The sequence below is a fragment of the Macaca nemestrina genome, chromosome 1 (assembly GCF_043159975.1).
Source record: "Macaca nemestrina isolate mMacNem1 chromosome 1, mMacNem.hap1, whole genome shotgun sequence".
NCBI lineage: Eukaryota > Metazoa > Chordata > Mammalia > Primates > Cercopithecidae > Macaca > Macaca nemestrina.
This window is the reverse complement of record NC_092125.1, coordinates 228,329,194-228,355,662: the sequence shown is the minus strand read 5'-3', so window position 1 is coordinate 228,355,662 and position 26,469 is coordinate 228,329,194.

Below are 26,469 nucleotides of genomic sequence, written 5' to 3'. Positions count from 1 at the left end.
ACACACCTATGCACCCATGTGCATATATGTACACACATGCACCCGTGCACATATACATGTATGTACATGCACATACATGTGCATATATGATATGCATGCAGCCACACATATATGCCATGCACATATGTACACACACAGACACATAAATGCTGATTGAAAAGGAACCCAAAGGATTAGCAAATGTCTGCTTAGCATCTGGGCAGGAGACTCTGCAGGGATATCTGGAGCCTACAGAAAACATAACAAGAATCTCTGCCCTTGGAGCAAAAGAGAAGACAGGGAGGGAACCACTGTTCAGCCCCTGCCATGCTGGCAACATTTTGCAGGCATCGATTTGAAAAGCACGGTGGCTCACACCTGTAATCCCAGCACTTTGGGAGGCCAAGGCGGGTGGATCACCTGAGGTCAAGAGTTCAAGACCAGCCTGGCCAAAATGGTGAAACCTTATCTCTACTAAAAATACAAAAATAAGCCAGGCATGGTGGTTCATGCCTGTAATCACAGCTACTTGGGAGGCTAAGGCAGGAGAATCTCTTGAATCTGGGAGGCAGAGGTTGTAGTGAGCCTAGATTGTGCCACTGCACTTCTGCCTGGGCAACAAGATTGAGATTCCATCTCAAAAAAAGAAAAAAAGAAAAGCTGCTTCTTCTGTGAAGAAGGATTAAGTCAGACATGGATGCACTGTGGCCAAGTATTTACCCAACTTAACAGTTTCAGGGCAGCTTCATCAGAGTAGAGTTGGTGTTTAACCCCATCATGCTCCAAAACTGAAGACAGAAAATATAGGTCCTATATGTCCTACATACACACACACACACCTCCAAAAGACAAAATTGCCAATCTCCACCAACATGGGCTATTGGAGAGACATCCATCTCAGCCTGTGAAGATCCTGCACTGAGGTCCCAGGTTCCTGAACTGTGATCAGTATCTGAGGACTCAGAAAAGTCTCACCAGCACTTCCACAGGAAAGCAGGGTGTGGGACAAGGCTGGAAGAAGGGGACACTCACAGGGGGTGCTGAGCTGTCAGAAGGGGTCAGGGCCAGCTGGAAGGGGCTCTCCAGAGTCAAATCTATGACAATTGGAGCAGAAAAATAAATAACATGGATTATAGTCCATCAAAAAAAGAAAACTGTAAGTCCTTACATATATAATTTGAATGATAAATTTAATAAATGAACATATTAGTAATGTTATTAATAATTTACTATTTATAAATAAATTTAATAAATAAGATTAATTGGTGGAATAAGCAAACGTAACAAATACTAATATGATAAATTTAATAAAGGAAAGTCCTTCCTTGGGATGGAATGCCTGCTAACTAATGCAGAAAGAATGCCAGAATCAGGAAACCAGATGTCCAGGCAGAAGTTTGCAGCAGGGTTGGAGCCCTCATGGAAAGCCTCTGCTAGGGCAGTGCAGAAGGGGAGCCCCCACACAGAGTCCCCATTGGGGCACTGCCTAGTGGAGCTGTGAGAAGAGGGCCACCATCCTCCAGACCGCAGAATGGTAGATCAACTGACAGCTTGCACCAAGTGCCTGGAAAAGCCACAGATACTCATCACCAGCCATGAATATGGCTGGAGAGGGGACTGTACCCAACAAAGCCACAGGAGTGGAGCTGCCCAAGGCTGTGGGAGCCCACCTCTTGCATCAGCATGACCTGGATGTGAGACATGAAGTCAAAGGAGATCATTTTGGAACTTTAAGTTTTAATGATTATCTTATTGGATTCAGACTTACATGAGGCCTGTAGTCCCTTCATTTTAGCCAATTTCTCCCATTTGGAATAGGTGTATTTGCCCAATGCCTGTACCCCCATTGTATCTAGGAAGTAACTAACTTGCTTTCGATTTTTACAGGCTCATAGGTAGAAGGGACTTGCCTTGTCTCAGAAGAGAGTTTGAACTTGGACTTTTGGGTTAATGCTAGAATGAGTTAAGACTCTGGGGAACTGTTGGAAGGGCATGATTGGTTTTGAAATGTGAAGACATGAGATTTGGGAGAGGCCAGGAGTGGAATGATATGGTTTGGCTGCGTCCCCACACAAATCTCATCTTGAATTGTAGCTCCTATAATCTCCACATGTCATGGGAGGGACCTGGTAGGAAGTAATTTAATAATGGAGCGGTTACCCTCATGTTGTTCTCATGATAGTGAGTGACTTCTCACGAGATCTAATGGTTTTATATGAGGCTTTTCCCCTACTTCGCTCAGCACTTCTCCTTCCTGTCACCATGCAAAGGGCATGTTCACTTCCCCTTCCTCCATGATTATAAGTTTCCTGAGGCCTCCCCAGTCCTGCAGAACTGTGAGTCAATTAAGTATCCTTCCTTTATAAATCACCCACTCTCAAGTACTTCTTTATAGTAGCATGAGAATGGACTAAAACTGGCAGGGAGCTGGAAGGGGTGTCCACAGGGCACTTTGGCCAGGACTGATAAGGGGCAATGGGATCACTGAGAATGCCCAGAAGTGATGAGATCAGCAAACCTCAAAAGAGGGGGGTGTCTGACTTTTCCTCAAAATCTAAGCATGTCCTCCCATCCAAGCTTCCAGTCAATACTTACTGAGCTTTGGGATGCACCAGATCTAGGCACGGTGGAGCTTATGGTCTAAGGGAAAGGCAGGCAATCCATATGGAATCAAACCAAACAAAATAACTGCACCTGGCTGTATGTCTGGCTTTACCTTGTGGAAGGAGCCACTCTCCCCATCTTGCAGCCTCCCCCAACCAGTTCTAAGACGGGGGAAGATTCAGGAGAACTCCATGCCCTCCCTGCCTCACACCATTACTGTGTCTTCCACACAAGATCACAAGAATTGAGTCCACTTGTCTATTCAAAACCAAGCTTTGATAGCCAGACTTGAGTTAACTGCAGGGTTGGGAGGGGCTGGAGGAGGAGAGCTCTGTGCCCCCATTGGTCCACCTGACTTTGCCCTCCTCTGGGGTTCACTAGTTCATCCCATCTGTGGTCTTTGGTTCCCTCACGGGACCCTATGAACACCAGTAGAATTCCCTTCCTGTGGTGGGATTAGAAAGCACCAAGCTGGGGGTTCAAGGGACTGTCAAACTGTTCCAGAATGTTCCATCTGTAGGATGCCCACTACAGCCCCTACCCCTCCTGAGCAGCTTTAGTAAACAGATGCCATTGTACGGTCTTCCTGCTCATCCTCACCTCCATGGGGTAGAAAGAAGATACTTATTTAGCCAGGGCATCTCTAATCTTTGCACTTAACACTTGGAAACAACATATTTATGGTATCAGCTACTGCAAATACCATGGAAAGGTTTCAAAGAATCACAGCAATCTCTGTCACCTACTGAAAATCCCCATGGATTATTTACCCAATTATTAGGATCCCCATTTTATAGGAGGGCAACTGAAGCCCAAAGATGGTGACCAAGGTAAGGTCAATGACCATGTCACCCCTTCCCCTCACAGCTGCCTTCATACAGCTCTTTCGGAGCAGGTGTGCCACTCCTGTGGGCACTGTTTGCAGGCCAGACCTCTATGAGCTTCCTGGCGGCCTGGAGACCCGCCAAGTGCTGCACCTGCCAGGTGCTACAGGCAATGAGGGGTAAAAGAGAGGCACTGTCCTGTCCTTTTCAGGGGGTATTATGGTCCATTCGGGGAGACGGTTGTCCAACAAAACACATGAATATATATCACTTCAAGTTGCAATAGCAGCCTTGGTGTTATGAGAAGGAAGTAACGCAGGGTCTAGAATTCAGATTGTGGCTGGAGAAGAAGTATCCAAGCAGGGAAGCCACACACACTGAGGACTCTGTTGGGGTTCAAGAGGGGACCAAAATGTGATATTTCCTTTCCTTGGCCAAGTCTGGGCTAACTGAAAACAAGATGAAGGAGTAGGCAGGAAGGCAGAACTCTCATTTGTGTTCCTAGAAAGCCCAGGCCAAAGGAAATGGCCTCAGAGTGCACGGTTCCCAAAGCAGACACTGGTGACCTCCCCATCAAGGGTGAACACAGTCCCTAGGACAACATGAGCAGGGTCTCCCCACAGGAGGCAGGAAGAAGGAAGGCTGCTCCTTCTCTGCTTCCAAACCGCAGGGTAAGTCTCGCCCTACTCTTGGGCAGAGGTCCTGTATGAACAGCCTCCCTCCCCTGGAAAGGCCACATCTGAGCAAAAGCTGTATGCCCCACCTCCCATCTCCAACAGCCTGAGGCTGGCATCCAGGGCAGAAGGAAGGAACACCACCTCCCTCCAGGTAGCACAGGGAAGGGGTGAGGATAGGCTGGCAAGGAACAGAGGCCAGACCCAGCAGGACCAGGCAGCCCCGGCAAGGAGCTGGACTTTCATTCCCAGAGCAATGGGAGCCCACTGCCCCCTTTAAGGCAGAGCTGTCAGGGTCCCAGGTACATCTCACTGATGTGTAGGGAATGGGTTGGAGGGGGTTCAAGCAGAAGCAGAAGAAGCATTTGGAGACTGTTCTGTGGCCCAGGACAGTGGTGGTGGTGGCCAGACGGTGGGAGGGAAGCAGACCAAGAAGCACACGTGGGCGTGGACCAGCCTGGCCACTTCCTTCCAAGGAGGGTGGCTTCGCATCTTCCCACTGCTATCAGCAGCAGCCCAACACAGTATTTAGAGTGGGGATTAAAGGCAAGAAAGGAAATCTTCTTAATGATGTGGACAGCATGAGCACCCCACACCCCAGGCTGGCAAGTGCACAGTGGAAGACTCCAGCAGCTCATCTCACAGGGCTTTATGCCACTGGCCACCTTGGGAACAGACCACAAGATTTCTGTCTCACACAGGGAGGCCAGGGCCCCATGCAAATCCGAAATGACACTGGAGAGAGAAATAAAAGGAAAACTGGACTTTCTCAGTAAGCAAGGCAACACCTCTCAGAGTTGCTTTGGGGAAGACTGAGGAATCTGGAGGGCATTTAGCCCTTACAGTGTAAAATGTTCTGTTAAATTACTAAAAGGAAAGATTCAGGTTTCTTTGAACCTGAAAGATATAGTAATTACTGAACCAGAACTCACAGCAGGAGATGTTTTATGGAACCTAATTACAGCTAAACGGAAGGAGCAAGTCATCACAGCTGTGGAGAAGGATACATCACCAAGAACCAAGTGGGCAAAGCAGAAGGGAACAAGAGGTGGCCATCCAGGTGCCCAACACATCCCACACAAGAGGGGCTCCAAGCAGGGGCAAGACGAGGGGACGGTGCTGCTCTGGAGCCCCACATGAGGACAAGGCTCCCAAAAGATGCAGGGCTTGCGAATACTCTCCACTTTGCAGCGTGTCCTCTGAGGGCAGGTCATTTGCATTTGTATGCGTGCACACATACACACACCTGCACATGTGGGTAACACACATGCATACATATATGCATATGCATGTGTGTGTATGCACGCATGTACACATGTGGGTGCAATGTGCATGCAAATACATATGCATATACGCACCTGTGCCCATACATGCATGCACATGTATGCACGCATACACATGCACATGAGCCTATACATGTGTATATGCAATATATATGCCATGCACACATGCATGCTCACCTACAAGGGCATGCACACACACAAATAGCTCCTCTCTTTTTCAAGTGGTTACAGGGAACACAGCTCTCTGTCTTCCTGAGGCAGCAACCAGAACTCTTGGGGGTCCTGCTCACCACCAGCAGAAACACAGAAATGAACAGATGGTTGCTTCTGTTCCATGGCGACTTGAGCCCTCCGCTGTGAGCTAGACTAGGGTTTTGTATCAGCAGATCCCAGAAGAAACTAGAACAAAGCAAAACCCCTTCACCCCAAGCCAGACAAAAATAATAGGCCTCTGCCTGTATTTTCTAGCAAACCAAGCCTGAGGCAAGGATTCAAGGGCTGAGATTTTATTCGTAAGGTACAAACCACAAACCCAGGCTAGCCAGGGTGAGGGAGGGAGAGGAGGCGCAAAGGTGTGTGCTGCCCGGCAGAGTGCTGCACCACAACCTGCTGCCAGCCCTGCAGGTGCCCAGCACATAGCTCTCCTCTCTGATCAGGCTACCAGGAGAAACTCAGCCTCCAGGGATTCAGTGCTAAGGAGGGAGGAGGAAGAATTTGTCAGCCCTCAGGGCTCTGAACTCCAACATCCTGTAAAAGATGTCATATCCCATGCCCTGAGGTGGGGGGTTTTATCTAAGGTCAGAGCGGTAGAAGGAGCCAGAACTCTCCCGCAAATATCTGGTGACAGCAGCCAAAGGGGAGCCCCCACTTCCAAGGCCAGTGACCAGTTGTCCCCAAAGATGGCAGCACCATCAAGAGCTGGTAAATATCACTGAGGGAATCCAAGATTTGTGTCCAATACAAATAGTCAACCCAAAACATGTATGAGACCTCTCTGCATAGCACATCACCAGGGCTCAGTCACCACCAGGGTTTAGTCACCACCAGGGCTCAGTGGCTACCAGGGATCAGCCAACACCAGGGCTCAGTCACTACCAGCACTCAGACAGCACCAAGGCTCAGTCCCCACCAGGGTTCAGTCACCATGAAGGCTCAGTCACCACAATGGCTCAGACACCACCAGGGCTCAGTTACCATGAAGGCTCAGTCACCATAAGTGCTCAGTCACCATGAGGGCTCAGTTGCCACTAGGCTTCAGTCAGCATCAGGCTTCAGTCAGCACCAGGGCTCAGTCACCATGAAGCCTCAGTCACCACAATGGCTCCATCACCACAAATGCTCAGTCACCACCAGGACTCAGTCACCACTAGGGTTCAGTCAGCAGGAGGGCTCAGTCACCATCAGAGCTCAGTCACCATAAGGGCTCAGTTGCCACTAGGGTTCAGTCACCACCAGGGCTCAGTCACCACCAGGGCTCAGTTCCACAAAGGGTCAGTCACCACAAGAGCTCAGTTGCCACCAGGGCTTAGTCACCACTAGGACTCAGCCACCACCAGGGCTCAGTTGTTATTAGGGCTTGGTCACCACCAGGGCTTAGTCACTACCAGGACCCAGTTACCACGAGGGCTTAGTCACTACAACAGCTCAGTTACCACCAGAGCTCAGTCACCACCAGGCCTCAGTTGCTACCAGGGCTCAGTCACCACGAGGGCTTAGTCACCACAAGGGGTCAGTTACCACCAGGGACTGGTCACTACCAGAACTCAGTCACAACCAGGACTTAGTCACCACGAGGGCTCAGTTACCACCAGAGCTCAGTCACCACCAGGGCTCAGTTGCTACCAGGGCTCCCAATCCACACTCAGGCACTCAGGAAGGCAGTCCATGGCCTCAGGCTGGAAGCTCCCGACTGCATGCAGAGAGAACGAGGTACACTCAGCCACATGTCACCACTATGGGACCTCTTCTGATCCCTCTCCTGTGTGGCCCCTCTGCAAGCCTCACTTATGCCACGTGGTCCCTGTCCTGGCTACCCCTCCCCGACAGAGTCTGTCTGCAAGCATCTGCCTATTCCTGGAGACCAGCATTTTGTAGATGCTCAGGAAAATAAGTGAGAGGAAGTGAGCAGACGAATGGACAGGTGGAGGAAGGAAGGAGATTACTGGAGTGTAAACGATCAGAGGTTTTCTAGGAGACACAAGGCAGGGAGTGGGGGGCATAGCACAATGAGAGCCCTGTTCCCGGCTGAGCCTCGGAGGTTTGCTTTGTGCTGAGGTTTCAGCTAAACTGAAACCTTTCCTCCACCGGGATCCACTGCTCTCCACGTGAGCCAAAAACCACTTGCATTCAAATCTGCTGGGTCAACTTGCCAAATATGCAGATTCCCAGGCCCTGCAGATTCTAAATTTCCTGAGGTGGCCCAGGAAGCCTTCTCTCCCAGGGCATCTTACACCTGAAATTCTGAAAACTCAGCCCCAGCCCCTTACTCCCTATTCAGAGACCACAGAAAAAGAATCCAGAGTCCCATTTCTTCCTTCAAGAGAAAAGGTTCATTAAGAGTCACAAAAGGGAAATCCATAAAGACTGGGGTTGTTTTCAATAGAGAAATTAAATTAAACAAGAAAAGTCATAAGCTTGAAGCTCAGCCAAGGGTGAGGACGAAATTGCCAGAACTTGCTTGTGGTTCATGAGGTCAGCTCGTTTGGTGAACTTGCCCCTGCTAACCGAGGTGTGGACAAGGAGGACACTTGTCTTGCACACGGAACACCATGCAGGTGTGTAGGGCCGACCCTCAGACTTCACACCTGGCACTAGGCAAGGTGGGCTCCATCCAGCAAAGTCGAGAAAGTGAAAAGCATCTATTATTTCCATAAAATAGAAACTGCCGCCCGGAAATGCAGGGAGGGGACCTGGGGACTAATCCAGGTGAGATCTGCAACACGGTGCCAGGACCAGGACAGCAAAGGACAGCAGCCATGAGAACCAGGAATATGACCTGCTTGAACCACATTTCAAGCCCAGGAAGGTGCAATGACAGCTGGCTTCGAGAGTCGGCTTGATGTGCTTCCCTTTCCTAACAGCTGCCTCTAGTGGGGATCTGACTTGGAGAAAGAGTTTCCTCCAGGCGTTCCCGCTGGACACAGATCCTCCTGGCCCACCTGAGCTACCAGCATCAGGCAGGGGCTTCACTTTTATTAAAAAGCTCAGCTTCCACCAGCAGTGAATTTCCAAGTCACAATTAGCAGGAAATAATCCAGTGAATGCAGAAAGGTTCCTCTCTCTGTTAGTAAATAGTAAAACTCAAACGAAAGGTGTAGGAGGGCCACTGGGAGCACAGCTGACCGGGAGAGAGGAGGTGGAGAGCTGGAGATGCTGCTGAGTCTTGGACAGGCCTCCCAGGCTCACTTTCCCCTGCAGGGCCAGCAGTGGCCTGGGAGAGCCAGATGGGGTCAGAAGGGGCCCTCGCCCCTTTGCAGGTACACAGCAAACAGTGCCTGTGTTGGGTGGCTGCCAGTAAACCAAGGGCATGGGCATCCCGAGGGGCTCCACTGAGTCCAGCTCTGCACTCCCTTCCCCGCTGCCCAGAGCCAGGACTGACCTTCACATACAGAGGCCACGCCAGGCTCCCTTCCCGGGGAACTATGTATAAGCCCTTTGTTCTCTGGGGTTTGAGGAATGCAGCCCTCTGCAGACACTGAGTGTCAAGAAAACGCAACAGGGAGGCCTCTTCTCTCCCTGCAGCCAGCCATGGCTCTGGGTGGCCATGGTCCTGGGTGGCCGTGGCCAGTTGTCCATGGGCCAGGCAGCAGTTGGAAGTCCATAGAAACAAGGACCTTCGGGCTGTGTCACCTCATAGTATATTCAAATCCTGCATCTCCAGAGCCCAGAACCACAGATCCCCAACCTCCGGCAGGTCCCAACAATCCTCAGGCTGGCTCCCCCGGAGCCTCAGAATTCAGGGAGAAGAGCCAGGCAGTGGATGCGGGCGCCTGCCACAGGCTGGGCAGTCTCTCTGCACTTGCTATCACCGCTGATGGCAACATCCCAGGGTGTGGGTTTGTCCCACACAGCTTCTCAACAAAAAGACACAAGTCAGCAAGCCTGGGAAAATGGGAGTCCAGGGCTTAGGGAGGCCCCCTAAGGGTAGGGTGACCACACAATATATCACCCAAACAGGGACCACTAAAAATCAAACGGAAGGAAAACAGGTATTCAAATAAAACCTTGTACATGGATGCTCATAGTAGCACAAGTTATAGTAGCCAGAAGGAGGAAACGACCCAAAGGTCCATCAGCGGATGAGTGGATAAGGACATGTGGCAGAGCTGTGCAAGGGAATATTACTCAGCCATGAAAAGGGAAGGGAGTACTGACACGTGCTACCACATGGTCAACCTCAAAAACCTTATGTAAGTGAAAGCACACAGATGCAAAAGACCACATATATATGTTATATATTCAGAATAGGTAAATCCGGCCGGGCGCGGTGGCTCATACCTGTAATCCCAGCACTTTGGGAGGCCAAGGCGGGTGGATCATGGGGTCAGGAGATCATGATCATCCTGGCTAACACGGTGAAACCCTGTCTCTCCTAAAAATACAAACAAATTAGCCAGGCGTAGTGGTGGGCGCCTGTAGTCCCAGCTACTCGGGAGGTTGAGGCAGGAGAATGGTATGAACCCCAGAGGCAGAGCTGGCAACGAGCCAAGATCGCACCACTGCACTCCAGCCTGGGCAACAGAGTGAGACTCCCTCTCAAAAAAAAGAAAAAAAGAAAAAGAATAGGTAAATCCATAGGGTTAGAAAGCAGATGAGTGGTTCCCAGGAGCTGGGGGTGGGAGGGACTGCCTCATAGGTCCAGGGTTTCCTTTGGAGAGAATGAAAATGTTCTGGAACTAAAGAGAATCAATGGCTGCATGACATTGTGAATGTACTAAATACCACTGAATTGTACACTAAAATGGTTAATTGTGCATTAAAATGGTTAATTTTATGTTACGTGGATTCATTTCAATTTAAAAAAAAAAAGAACGAATCAAAGTGAATATGCCAAGGTATGGCAGATGCTGACTAGGAGAGAACAGCAGGACAGCAGGTGTAACCCAGACTGTCCCAGCAGACACGGTGTGTGGTCACCTGCCCAGGGTGACTATGAGGAGGGATGGCTCAGGGACCCAAGTTTGTCTAGAAGCTGCATGCATCCTTGTCACAGCCCCAGACCCTAGCCCAGCAGGTGAGGTGGGGAAGGCACCCGGGGTGGCCCAGAGGCTCCACCAGGCAGAGGGCAATGGACCCAGACCCCCAAGATGCTGGGAGCAGCCATTTCCAGGTGGATCCACACAGCCCCCAGGAAGAGGGGGTGGGCCCAGTGGGATCACTAGCAGGCCTGAGGCACGAGAGCCTTTGGGAGGAAGCACGGTTGGATGGAAACTTGTTTTCACGCCTATGAAATAACAAGTAGGAGAAGAATGGAAGGCCTCTGGCTGGGGTGCCTCTTCCTGGAGCTGGTAAGAACACCCTGCTGCCAGCCCTCAGCCCTCCAAATTCAGCCAAAGCCAGCTCGGCTTACAGTGGTCACCTCTGACTTAGCAAATGAGGCTTTTTAAATGCACCTGTGTTAGAAGCCCCAATATCCCCAGCATCCCCGGGTTAGGTGAAAGGAGGTCTTGCCTGTGAGAACAAAGCCCAGCTCTCCTTCCTGCCCTCTTCTATCAGGAATCCTATCTTTGGAAAGACCCCTGCCTCCACACACACACAAAAGCAGCAATGGATCTGAGGGTACTTGGAATCTCCATTCACTTCCCCTCCCAGGGCTGCAACTCAAAAACATTTCCAAGAGGCACCAGGGCAGGAGGGACATTCTCTCCTTCTTAGGCCATCTGACGCATGCTAATTGATGCTGAAATCAAGTTCCTAGAAGTAATTACGGTCTGTGCTGGACAGAGACAAGAGGGGATCATTTTTAGATAGGAGACGTTCAATGCATCCGGGGGAATTACAAGTCAGCCCAGAGACAGGCCAGTGAGGGACTTCAGGGACTTCAAAGGAATGATCCCGAGAGGCCACAGGAGTGGCATGGACTAGATGGGCAAGGTCCATGTGCCAGCAACACCCATTACTTGAAAAGCAAATGCCCTGCCCCCAAGGGAAGAGGGAAAAGTCCAACGCTTCTCTCTTCTGTTCTGTATCTGTCCTCCTCGTACATTCAAGCAAAGCCTGGGGGAAATAAATTGTATTCCTTGTATTCAACCCAGGGCAGTTGATGGGAGGCTGAATGATGACACCAAAAAGGTATGTTCATGTCCTAACCCCAGAACCTGTGAATGTTTAGGAAACATTCACACGTTGTTTGGGGAAACCTTATTTGGGAAAAGGTCTTTGCAGATGAAGTTCAAAATGAAGGATCTCAAGGTAAGATCATCCTGGACTCTCCAAATGAACCCTAAATCCAATGACAAGTGTCTGTGTGAGAGACATACACAGAGAGACATGGGGAGAAGAGGAAATGTCACATGAAGATGGAGGCAGAGATCGGGTGATGCAGCCACAAGCCAAGAACACCTGGGGCCATCAGAAGCTGAAAGAGACAAGGAGGGGTCCTCCCCAAAGCCTCTGGAGGGAGCACAGCCCTGGTGGTTTCTTAATTTCCTACTGCTACCCTAACAGAAGTGTGAGAGAATAAGCTTCTGTTGTTTTAAGTCATGTAGATTGTAGTCATTTGTGATGACAGCCCTGGGGAACTAGCGCCCAGGGAACCTGACTTTTCCAGATCTGACCCCAACCCTCACCTGCTCAGACACCTACAGGCCAGATTCCTCAGGATGTCTCCAGGACTTCTGTGGCCTGGCCCCTGTGTGGCTGCAGCGAAGTTAGCCCTCCCTAGCCTCACTGCCCTCACCACCCTCCACAAGCTGGGGTGCCCGTAGAGGGGGCAGAGACTGGGCCCCTTCTGGGAGGCTCCTGGATCTTGAGACTGTGAGGCAGACCCCTAGTGCAAAAGGTGGATGCTGAGTTCACAGGTGACTCCCTACTGGATGAGCCATGGTTTCAGGCCCCTCCCCAAGGCCTGGTCTGGCCCCGTGTCTAGATAATCTGGGATTAGGGGAGGGAGGTGGTAGCTGACAACAGCTCTGTGGCCAGTCTTAGTGGATCACAGAGCCATCCCCCTGGAACAAAGCCACCAGGGCTACAGGGACACTACCTACCCTTGGCTGACCCCATGGGCTGCGCTACTGAGCCTGTGAGAGTTGGGTCTAGCCAGCAGCTTCCTGCCCACAGCAGCTTCCTGATGAGCTCAGCTCCCCACGAACTCAGCCCACGCTGCTTTTCTGCCTAATGGCAGAGGCCCAGTCACAGTGCTCATGCATGAGGGGCAGCCCCTCCTGAGACCCTCTCTGCCAACAGCTAGCCTCCAAGTGCCAGTGGCCAGAAGATTTGGGCCTCAGCTAAGTGAGGCCATGGCCGTGGGCTGCCCCTTATGTGCTGCCCTGGGGAACTCTCTTGTCTTACCCAAGAAGTGGGCAGAGGGAGAACACGGGAGGCAGCAGTCAGCAGTCGCTACTCATATGACTCTGAGTCCCCCACAGCCCCAAAATGTAGCCCGCCCCCATCACTGCAGGAGAGCAGCATGACGTAGCCGTGAGCAGCTCAGACACCAGGTTTGAGTCCTGGCTCAGCCACTTACTAGCTGTGTGACCTTGGGTAAGTTACCTGCCCTCTTTGTGCCCCAGTTTCCTCATCTATAAGTTGAGAATGAGAGTGATAATAATACCTATCTCACAAAGTTATTGTGGCAATGAGTTAATATTTATAAAGTACTTGAGTCAGTGCCAAGCACTAGTAAGCCACATAAAGTTTGTGAAGCTAGCAGTAAATAAATAACCTTGCTGTGAGCTCAGCTTCTTCATCTATAAAATCAAAGAATTATCCTGAGGAGCATATAAAATGAGGTATGTCAGCTATTAAGCACAATCCCTAGAACACAACCCTCAGTTTTCTACAGCTACTACAGCTACTCAGTAGCTACAATCCATCATCATCACCATCATCATCATCATTGTCATCATCACCATCATCATTGTCATCATCACCATCATCATCATTGTCATCATCACCATCATCACTGTCATCATCATCATCATCATTATTACCATCATCACATCACTATCTCCATCATCATCTCCACCATCATCATCATCACCATCACCATTGTCACCATTATCATCACCATCATTACCATCATCACATCATCACTATCACCATCACCACCATCATCATCATGACTATCACCATCATCAGCAGCATCATCATCATTACCACCATCATCATCATCACCATCATCACCATTATCATCACCATCATCACTATCATCACCATTGTCATCACCATCATCAATATTACCATCATTACCATCATCACATCATCACTATCACCATCATCACCACCATCATCATCATGACTATCACCATCATCATCATATCATCACTATTGCCATCATCATCACCATCATCATCATCACCATCATCATCACCATCAACACCATCATCATCACCCAACACCATCATCATCACCCATCACCATCATCACCATCATCACCATCATCACCATTACCATCATCACATCATCACTATCACCGTCATCACCATCATCATCACCACCATCATCATGACTATCACCATCATCATCACCATCATCATCACCATTGCCATTATCATCACCATCATCACCATCATCAATATCATCATCATTACCATCATCACATCATCACTATCACCATCATCACCTCATCATCACCACTATCATCATCACCATCACCACCATCATCATCATCATCATCATCAATGTCATTACCATCACCATCATCACCATTATCATCAAAAGCATCATCACCATCATAATCATCTCATTATTCCTATGCAATGGGGACAGGATGTCTTTCTTCACAGGACTGGAGGAAGGCAACTGAAATTAAAGATGCCTTGAAAATGCATTATTATTATTGTTTCTGATCCCAAAGAAAGCTGAAGTATGCTTCTTTCAACCCAAACACATTCTCTTAAAAACAGACTCCAAGTTTCTGAATCATAGTTACTAGGGTATTTGCTCTTCAGGTGTCACTTTAAATCCAGAAATATCATACTTTCTCAATCCAAAGGTTACTAATGTCTTAAGGCTTGAGGGCCTATCTGTTCCCCAGGAGCCATGCAGACTGCCTCAGACCCCACCTGGCCAGAACCACGCTCCGCCAAAAGAAAACATTCATTATATCAAGTGAGCCCAACTTCTACTCTAGCCCTTAGACTTCCTTAGCCCCCAACCAACCACTGTGAACACACACACACACACACACACACACACACACACACACACACACACCATCTCTTTGCCAAGGAATCCAGGAATGATCCCAGGAAAAATTAGGGAAATGACCTAAAACCTGCCCTTTCCCAAAACATCTTAATATCTTACCCTCTCTCTTGCCTGCCTCAACCAAATGCCACTCAAGTCTCTGGCCCCTCCCCGGCAAACCTCTCATGGGTGACACACATTTATTAGACATCAGGTGACATTACATAATACTCCTAAAAATGCCAAGCCCACTGGGTTAGACATGAACAATTTAAGAGAAGCCCAGTGAGTCTCATTCAAAAGCCTCATTCTCTGCTGGAGCCTCCAATAAGCAGAGAGAAAAAGATGTCCCTTCTGTGACAAAGGCCAGTGCTTATCAAGGTATCAGTTGTACCTCCCTGACTCCAGCAAGCACTTGCCATGAGAAAAAGAGAAATGAAGAACGGGGCAAAATGCAGGGACCTACAGGTTCTTTGCCAGAGCCTGGGGATGTAATATTGTTTTTATAGTCTACCAAAAAAGTCATTTCTTCTTTCCATCCACCAACCTACCCACCCACTCACCCATCCACTCATCCTTTCCCTTCTATCCACCCTTCCTTCCATCCATTCCTTAATCCATCCAACCAACCATCCAACCATCCATCTACCCATGCATCCTTTCCCTTCTATCCACCATCCTTACATTCATCCATTCATCCACCCATCTATCCATGCATCCTTTTCCTTCTATCCACCCATCCTTTCATTCATCCATTCATTCATCCAACCATCTACCCATTTGTTCATCCTTCCATCCATCTATCCATGCATCCTTTCTCTTCTGTCCACCTTTCCTTCCATCCATTAATTTATCCATCCAACCATCCATCATCATCATTCATTCATCCATCTGCCCACCCATCCATTCACTCATCCATTCACCCATTCATGCATTCTTTCCCTTCTATTCACCTATTCATTCATTCATTCATTCATCCATCCACCCATCTACATCCATCTATCCACTCATTCACCCACCCATTCATCCACCCATCCATCTACCCATGCATCCTTTCTCTTCTATTCACCCATCCTTGTATCCATTCATTCATCCATTCATCCATCCAACCATCCATCCATTGATTTATCTATCAATGAATTCTTTCCCTTCTATCCACTCAATATTCCATCCACCTGCCCATCCATTCATCCATCCAACCACGCATCCATCCACCCATCCATTCATCCATGCTTTCTTTCCCTTCAATCCACCTATCCTTCCATCCATTCATTCATCCATTCACCTATTGATCCAACCATTCACCCTTGCATCCCTTCCCTTCTATCCATCTAGCCATCCAGTTCTTTGGTTCACTCAGAAGTGATTCCTTCCCAAAGGGTTTTGACAGCAGACTGGAAGCTCCCACAGCACCCTGGTCCTTGTAAGAGAATCACCCCAAATGTAGACATATCAACCTGTTCTATATACTTGGGAGGTTAAGCTACAAATGATTCCAGAGGGCATTTTTAAACAATGATAAAAATGTAAGACTAGGCCCTATGGCCTAGTCTTTTTTTTTTCTTTTTTTTCTTTTTTTCAGAAAATCACAGAGCCTTTTTACATATCTCAGCAATAAAATGGTTGTTTGGAGTCTACGCATTTTGTTTCTATTCAGCACAGCTCTTATAAGGTTATCACAGTATCTGGAAAAGCCAGGTCTTCCTGGGGGCAGATTATTAGGAAAATGCTAAGATCTGCTCGTAAACCTCATCTTCTTTGACCTCATCTTCACTGGGATCCCACCAAGACCTGAACTTCAGATGGTAAAATTCCATTCCTTCAAATGGAGCCACCTCACCAGTATCCACGTGGCCTCCCCACCACTCCGGGCATAGCAGCAGACTGAATAATTCTAGGGAGTTAAAATGTTGGAGTCACAATTTTCCCCCAGGAACACAACGATAATTCAAGCAAATTAGGGAAGCAGGCATCAGATGTTGCTGTGTATAGACTTCATTATTCTGAGGTCAGGTAACCAAACTTTGCACATCTTTTAACCAAACAACAGCGTCAGCTTCTGTCAGGTAGTCTTTTTAGTTTGCCCAGGCTGGACTTTGCAAGAGAATATCAAAATAAGGCAGTCTCTGTGACACCCCATTCCTGACATCACCCCAGAGAAAAGTACAGTCCATTTTGAGAGATGAGAATGAGTCAAACCCACAATAAGCCTCATATTGCATGAGTACACTCTCTCCCGAATGTAGCAAAATTGACGGGCCCAAATATTTTGACTATCTTCATCTCTCTTTCTGCAACTTGGATCGACTTCAAGAGCCTTTCAGAATTGATTTGATATAATGCTGCTATTTCATTATTGATTTCAGTACCAGTGTAAAACAAGAAGTTTATGTCCACACTTAGAATATAAATGTTACCATGCTGTCTAAATATTGTGCCTCACTGTCATGGTGGGACAACGAAGCATAAATACACTTTGAATTGACCTTCAGTCACTTACAGTAAAAGAAATTCAGTTAGGTGAGGATTAGGCCCTCCTTTCATTACTAATATCATGTTCTCTGCCCAGGCAAACACTGGCAAACCATCTCTGCATTAAAAACCAAAGACACCACACCAGGCATGGTGGTGCAAGGCTATAATCCCAGCACTTTGGGAGGCTGAGGCAAGGGAACTGCTTGGGCCCAGAAGTTCAAGGCTGAAGTGAACTACAATCACCAACACTGCACTCCAGCCTGGGAGACAGAGTGAGACTCTGTCTCTTAAATAAATAAACGTATATATACACATATGTGTGTATACACTAAAAAAGTATGTGTGTGTGTGTTTATGTGTGTATAATGCTGCTATTATACACTGCATGTATATGTGTTTACATACACACATATATACTTTTTTTAAGCAAAGACATATGGGATCCTCCTTCAACAGGAGCCACCTCTGCCACTTCACTCTGAGGACAGTGGAGGGACAGAGAACGCAGTAGTGTTCCCTTCCACACAAAGGCCGCGCGGGTTGGTCTTCCTACACCTTGGGATCTGGGATATTTCTCTCTGGTAACAAATACGCTTTTAACAAGAGCCTAGTCAAGGTTGTCCAGGCCCATGCAGGGCCCTGGCCTCACCATCCATCAAGTTTCCTACAGGGAGAAAAGTCTTAACTGTGTATCCACCCATTTCCTTCCAGTAAAAGAAAATTACAAGGAGTGAGTAAAGTCTGAATACGACCCTTTTTTCACATTCACTGTGTAAAACCCATACGTCAACATTTTTCTCAGGCTTTGCAGACCACCTGTTCTATGTCGAAACACTCAGCCCCACCATGGTAACACAAAAGCAACCACAGACAGTACGAAAGGAAGTGGGTGTGGCTGCGTTGCGACAAAACTTAATTTTCAAAAGCAGGCAGATTTGGTCTGTGGGCTGTAGTTTGCTAACCCCTGCGTTCAAGTAGTAGCAAAAGCGCTGAGAAATAGGTAGGGCATTGTCAAAGAGATGCAAACTCTAGAATCTCTCTGATTTTAGAAAGACAGCGATTGGGCAGCCAGGCCGTGACTCGACGGGGAACTTCTCTTCTGGCTTAAAAAAGGATGAGTTTATGTTCTTTTCAGGGACATGGATGAAGCTGGAAACCATCATCCTCAGCAAACCAACACTGGAACAGAAAACCAAACACCGCATGTTCTCACTCGTAAGTGGGAGTTGAACAATGAGAATACATGGACACAGGGAGGGGAACATCACACACCAGGGCCTGTCGGGGGTGGGGGAAAAGGGGAAGGAAAGCATTAGGACAGATACCTAATGCACGTGGCTCCTAAAACCTAGATGACAGGTTGATGGGTGCAGCAAACCACCACGGCACATGTATACCTACGTAACAAACCTGCATGTTTAGCACATGTATCCCAGAACTTAAAGTAAAATAGAAATTTTTAAAAGAGAGACAGAGATCAGCCTTGCATCTCCTGATAGATACAAATGAGGACATATCAATAAAGATTTTTAAGTTTCTTCTGCAATTTGACCTCCTAACACTTTGCTTCACAAGCTTGACAGTTAGAATCAAGCACTGAAACAAGGAAGATTCCACGAAAGGTCATTCCTGGAGGCCTTCTTGGGGCCAGAGGTATTTTATAAGTATTAACTCATCGCCATTTCCAAGGTGAGTTGGGCAGGTTGGTGCTGCACCGTCACCAGGGACGCTAGTAAAGGAATCAGGGGGCTGAGTATCGACACCTTCTTCCCAGTGGGAAAGGAATCACTTCTGAGTGAAGCAAAGAAACAGATGGATAGGAGGAGAAGGATGCATGGATGGATGGTTGGATGGGTAGATAAATGGACAAATGAATAGACGGAAGGATAGGTGGCCATTCCTCTGGCCCCTCTGAAATGGCACAGATCTGAACCTGGGCATGAGGGAGGCAGGCTCTTTGGAGAAGACAACTGGGGTAACTAAGGGAAGAGCAGACACCGGGGCTGAGACGCTTCCCCAGGAAGCCTCTCCTTGCTGGTAGATCCCGGTTTTTCTCTCATAATTAAACACCTCAGCAGCTAATTAACTTCAGCAATTTTTAAGAAAAGCCTGGATTCAATTTCCACTCCCTTAAAATGCCATCTAGACAGTTTATGAAAAGAAACCAAATGTACTGCAACAGTGAATAGATTTCCTCTTGCCATCACCTTCCTTAAAAGCACTTGGAGTGGTAAAAATACTCCTAAATCAAAGGGAATGCCATACTTAATAAAATGGAAGTCGGCATAATTAATTTAGCAGCTCCTTTAGTTATCATAAAGGACAAATAAAGAGACCTGTTCTAGCTGTCAGGGCTCTTGCTAGATGAATCCACAGACAACGCTCCCTTCAAAAACAAGGAGGGTCAAGTGTCCAGAGAGACCTTCAGCCCCCTGTGCAGGGCCTCCTGCTAGGGAGAAAATATGCAGGGCCCAAGCAGGGAGCACAGACATCGAAAACAGGGAGGCTGAGAGCGATGGCCCCTGCCAGAACTGAGAGAGACAGCAAAAATGACCAGGGTTTACAGAATCAAGTGTGAGGCTGGGGCGAAAGTTTCTAGAAGAAGAATAAAGAGTGTGAGAGAAGATCTGTAAACTGGAGAGGCAGAAGGCACTGGGGGGAGGCAGTTTGGGGTGAGGGTCCCTCCTTGGGAATCCCCACATATATGAAGCCTTTCTTATGAGTACAAATGAGCATGCACACACACAGCACACATGCAGATACACAGACACGCAAACACAGAGACACAAATACGGACACACACCCCACACAAACATACAACTACATACATATGTACACACACAGAGGCACAAACACACAGGCAAGAATAGACATGCACAACACATACACACACACACATACAGACACACAGGCGGAGACACAGACACAAATACACACACCTCAAAAACCACATGTACACACAGAAGCACACACAGACATGGAACAGGCAGAAATACATGCATTCAAAATACACACACGTACACACCCTTTCATGCCAACACAACACATACATACCACTCACATGACATCAACACACACGCCACTCACTTGCCACTCAACACACATGTGCCACTCACACACACGCCACTCACATGCCAACACACACGCCACTCACTTGCCACTCACACATACATGCCACTCAACACACACATGCCACTCACAAGCCACCAACACACATACCACTCACTTGCCACATACATGTGCCACTAAACACACACACACCACTCATATGCCACTCAACATACAGACGCCACTCACATGCCATCAACACACGCCACTCACTTGCCACTCAACACACGTGTGCCACTCACACACACACATGCCACTCACATGCCACCAACACACACGCCACTCACTTGCCACTCAACACACATGTGCCACTCACACACACACATGCCACTTACATGCCAGCAACACACACGCCACTCACTTGCCACTCAACACACTTGCGCCACTCACACACGTGCCACTCACATGCCACCAACACACATGCCACTCACTTGCCACTCACACACACATGCCACTCACATGCTATCAACACATGCCATTCACTTGCCACTCAACACACCACATGCCACTCACATGGCAATCAACACACTCACCATTCAACACACACATGCCCCTCAACACACACATGCCACTCACATGCCACTCAACATACACATGCCACTCACATGCCCCTCAACACACACATGCCCCTCAACACACACATGCCACTCACATGCCACTCAACACACACATGCCACTCAACATACACGTCACTCGGCTGAAGACAAATACATATTTGTTTCCAGGCCCACATCCGTTTCATGCACTGACTCAAAGATCTCACAGAGTCTAGCATCACCACCCTATTTTTTATAACCACTTGCCACTAATATCCCGGATTCAGCTTTTTTCCCATCGCAATAACAACTTCTGATCTATTATGTAATTCACTAACGTATTGTAAAAGTCTTTGTCTTTAATGTTTGCGAATGGATTCCAAGCCCTGAGAACAATGCCTGGCAGATGGGAAGCAATGAGGAGCAGTTGAACAGATGAATGAAGAGCAGGGGGATCGGATACCCACTGTGTGCTGGGCGCTGTCCCAGGCCTGGGAGATCAAAAGAGCCAGAAAGGCAGGCAGGTGCCCACCACCTCCCTTCAACCCCTCTTTTTCTGTTTTCACAACAACCTTGTGCGGTGAGAGGCTCAGATACTTGATTCACCCATTCTACTGGCTGGCCCAAGACGACTCAGCTCAGTAAGTGGCCGAATGAGGAGTCATAGCCAGGACTCTGACTTCAGGGTCAGGGTGGGCTCCACCCTTTTTAAGCCACTCGAGAAATACGCAGGGGAGGCGAGCCTGCCCTGTAAACGCCCAGGTGCCGCACGCACGTTGCTGCAGTGCTGAAGACGCGTGACTCCATCTCCGCGCGGTGGGCCTGACGAGCAGGCGCTGTTTCAGACGGAAGCAAAATCAAAGGCAGGGAGCTGAAATGAGTGTGAAAGCCTAAGCAGAAACATTAGATGAATTATTCACCTGCTCATTCTCCTCTATTTTTCATATTCACCAGAGCAAGGTACATTGTTTAAACATTTATTATGAGCTCAGAGAAGAATAAAATCCTAAATCTAGGAAACAGGAGACACTTGTGCCTTACTTCAAGTATGGAGAGAGTCCCGGCCTCCAAGGGGCCATCCGGAGCCTGCGAGCCTGGAAGCCCCCCTCCCTGCAGCATGAGGTTGGCGCTGGGAGGGGGGCTGGTGCCTCCCTCCACCAAGACGGGCTGAGCTTCCCCTCTTCTTAAAGCTCTGGAGGAAATCCGCTCTATGCCGAGGAGTCTTTTACTGGAGTCTCTCCTACCTTAATGTAACCCGATGTTATCTGCATTGATTTTGGCCCACAGAGAAGCTACCCATCCCCCATCACAACATCCCTTTCCACTGACACCTCCAATTAAAAGCCCTGTGGCTCTGGGCAGGTCACCTAACTTCTCTGAGCCCCAGTGTAATTCCCCAGCTTTGTCCTGGGCTTCTGGAAGAATCAAATGGGATACAGGTCCAGGGGGCCCTCCTAGCCATCGCTCAACTTTCCCGGCAGGCGACCGACACCCACGCCCTTGGCCTCTCAGTGTAGAGCCCTGGTCCAGGCCTTAGGCTGCTTTTCTGGGATGGCTCCTTACTGTGGTTTCCCCTTCTGCGCACACACGCGCATGCACACGCTCACACTCCCATGCACACCTATGCCCACGTCCAAACCTATACACACTCACACAGGCTCACACGCTTACACACACCTGTACGCACAACCTCTCTGACAGTATCTTGTGTGCTCTGAGGTTCAGGAATTGCTGCAGACTGCCCCCTCCAGAACTTGTAGCATCTGCCAGCACACGTAGCTGTGAAGGTTTTCTGCAACCCCCATCCCGGCGCCCCCATCAGCACCAGCACACCTACCAGACATTTCTGCCTCACAGGTCTTAACACCACGACACCTGCTTTCTGATTGTACCACATTTGCAGAGACTTTCCTCCCTCTGGAGGGTACACTGACCTTAAGACTAATCAGGTGGGTTCTTGCCCAGCAGGGACAGGGGCTGGCTAGCAATCCAGAGAATCACAGCTGCTTCATGGCCAAGCACAAGAAGGAAGGAGGAACCCAACTTCCTCTCGGCCACTGACTCCAGAAGTACTCCTAACAGGTGTCTGGGAGCAGGCGGCCAGCCCGTGTCACAGCCTCCAGCAGGATCAGTGGACAGCTGCACAGATGACCTGGAGGCTCCAGATCTGTGCCACTGGCCACTTCAGAACTATTGCACTTCCCAAAGTGCAAGCCTTCCTTCCATGGGAGGCAAGTACACTCTGGAATCCTCCCTGAGTTGGAAATCTTTCATAAGCAGCAGACGGGAGGCATCTGCTAGAGTGGTGATGCTCCTAGACATTTTCTAATTGTATTTGCCTTCGCCCAGCTGTGCAGAGCTACTCAACACCCACTTCAATAAAGAAGGAGCCCCAGGGCTAGGCACGGTGGCTCACACCTGTAATCCCAACACTTTGGGAGACTGAGGCAGGCAGATCATGAGGTCAGGAGATCAAGACTATCCTGGCTAACACAGTGAAACCCCATCTCTACTAAAAATACAAAAAATTAGCCGGGCGTAGTGACACACATCTGTAGTCCCAACTACTCAGGAGGCTGAGGTGGGAGAATCGCTTGAAACCAGGAGACGGAGGTTGCAGTGAGCCGAGATTGCACCATTGCACTCCAGCCTGGGCAACAGAGCGAGAAGCCATCTCAAAAAAAAAAAGAAGGAGCCCCAGGAGGCCAGGCAGGATCACCATGACCAGAACCAGTCCCCATGAGGGAATTCCAATTCCACTAGGCTCCACTGGGTCAAAGAGGGTGGGACACATTTTTGTAGGTTTGAGTGGGGAAGTTATAGTCTTTGAGTCAAGGCAGCTCAAAAAGAGATCAATCATTGCACAACTCTAAGCAGACACATCACACAACTGGGAGTCTAGCTTGCCTCACCAACACACAAACCCCATGCCATCAAATGAGCTCATTCCACTGGACATGCCCTCGGGAGCCATTTTTAGATTGAGGTGGTATGGTGCATCAATCAGATCCACTAAAGACCTGAAACCCTGCTTCATCAACTCTGAATGTGAAATAAGATGAAAAGGAAGCAAGGAAAGAAACCAGCTCTAAAAATGAGCTAAAATCTTCCCTGGGAAAAATTACATGAGATTGGCCGAGAGCAAACTCAGACTTCAGAATGGTTTTGCCCACAGGGGATTGTACGTTCTTAATCAATTGAGATAACCTGGTAATACTTCAGATCACTAGAGCAGATGCCAAATCGAGAAACTGTTTACTCTGAATTCTGCAGAGCCCTCTGCTCTGATGCTTTTCTCACGCCCTTGCATAGGCACCTAGCGGATAGACCAATGGTACCCATTTACTCCTTCCACCAAAATTCCTCCATGACGTGCCCACATTAAAAGGATCAATATATCCAGCGTGGTGATGAGAAGATATGCTTTGGGATCAGAGGGAGCTGGGTTCAAAGTCCAGCTCAGCTCTCCCTACCTGTGTAAATCTTACTGAGCCCTAGTTTCCTCATCTGTCAGACAGATACTAAGGCCCATACCTAGTCCAGTTGTGATGGAAATTGAACAAAGCAATGTGAGAAAGCATGTGTCACAGCGCCTGACCACCTAAGTGCCAAATAAATATTAATTACTTGAATAAAGACGGCATCCCCCACCCCGCAGTTCCTCCATCTTCATTAACAATGATTGATTATTGGAAAGGGATGTTTTCTGGCTAATGGGACCCTCTGGCTAAGTGGACATATGTGGGTAATGAACACTGGCTGCCACAAGAAAAAATGCCAGGATCTCAGTGGCTGAGCATGATCATGGTTTACACTCCTCTCATGCCAATGTGGGCCAGGGGACCTTGTGGTTCTCCTCCAGCCAGTGACTCAGAACTCCAGGCTAGTACTATTCAGAAAGCATGAAATCCTGTCATTTGCAACAACATGGATGGAACTGGAGGTCACTGTGTTAAGTGAAATAAGCCAGGCACAGAAAGAGAGAAGGAGGAGGAGGAGGAGGAAGAAGAAGGAGGAAGGAGGAAGGAAGAAGGAGGAAGAAGGAAGGAGAAAAGAGAAGGAAGGAAGAGGAGGAGAAAAGGAAAAACAAACCAAAACAGACTGCTGTCAGGTAAGAGCCAGCATTTACTACAGTTAAAAAACACAGTTTTATCCTCATTAAGTTTCTTTTTACAAGTTACCTTTTATTTCTGGAAAAGAAATATTTCTGGTGTCTCATTTAGGACAATAATACATGTTCCTTTTGAAATAAATATACTCAGCTAAAAAGCTGGGTCCCTTTAAAGAATGGTAAGAATCACATGATACAAGCAGTAAGAGGGTGAGGCTGAAACCACGGGAGGATGAGGAAGGACTAGGGTTTGGGCACAGCTGCCCTGAGTCAGGGGCTCCCTCTCCCCTCTCCTTCACCCTCGGGCAGGGGGCAGGACCCCGGGGAGCCTCCTTCATTCACACACTTTATGCCTCTGGCCACAAACATCCCTCCGAGGAAGCCCCCGCGCCCACTCTCACTCCCAGCGAAACTGGCAGGCGTGGCTTTCATCACACTCAAGTGCTAGGATCTGAGACTCAGGGTTGGGGTTTGGGGAGAAGATGGAGCTGTCAGCCTTGCTGACCACAGCAGCGGTTTGCAATGAAGCCTAGTTCCACTTGTCTTGCCTCCTCCAAGCCTCTCCCCGATGGCTTTGCAGGGGGCAGGTGGCAGGCTGGGCCAAAGCAGAAGGCAGGGCCTCCAGGCTCCCTGAGCAACACAGAGTCCTAAGAGCCCCCCATCTCCCGAACTTTCACACTGTGTGACCCGCCCAGTGTTAGACGCCTTCATGCACATCTCCATTAAACACGGCCAGATTCTCCAGAATGCGTTCAGGCAGCCCTGGGGTGCTGGGAAAGGGGCCAGTTTGGTTGGCATGGTGACAAGGAAAGAAGAAAGTTGAACCACATGCCCCCTTCCTCTGCCAAGACCGTCTCTCCTCTGAGAGGTAGCCAGCACCAGTGACTCTAACCTGTCAGAACCAGGGGAGTTGCTAATCTACCCAGGGCTGACCTATGCAGGATACCCACCTACACAGAAGCCACTCTTTATATTAGGTTGATGCAAAAGTCACTGCAGTTGTTGTCATTACTTTTAATGGGAAAAAAACGCAATTACTTCTGCACTAACCTAATAGGACCTTCTCCCTTCTCTCCTGGGTAAGAGCAAATCCAGAAACCCCAGGGCATGGGTTCCATGTGAAGGCAGCAAAATCAGCAGTCATATCATAGGGTGTTTCCCCTGTATCTTTAAGAGGAGTAGGAACTTCCTATATACACGTCAGTAATAACAAATGTATCCCAAGCCTGGGAGAGGGGAACAAACTGATCTCTTGCTTCCCTGATGCCTTTGCTGCTGGAGCATTTCCTAACAAGCCTGCCTCAGCAACTGACCATGGTGGGGAGTGCAGTTTGTTTCCCTCGCCAGGGAAATGCCCAGTGGCTGAGAGCCCGGCTGTGCTGCTGCCTGGAAGATTGGAGGTTTTAACCCACAGGAACTGGTAATGGTGCCGGGTGCGGTGGCTCAAGCCTGTAATCCCAGCACTTTGGGAGGCCGAGACGGGCGGATCATGAGGTCAGGAGATCGAGACCATCCTGGCTAACATGG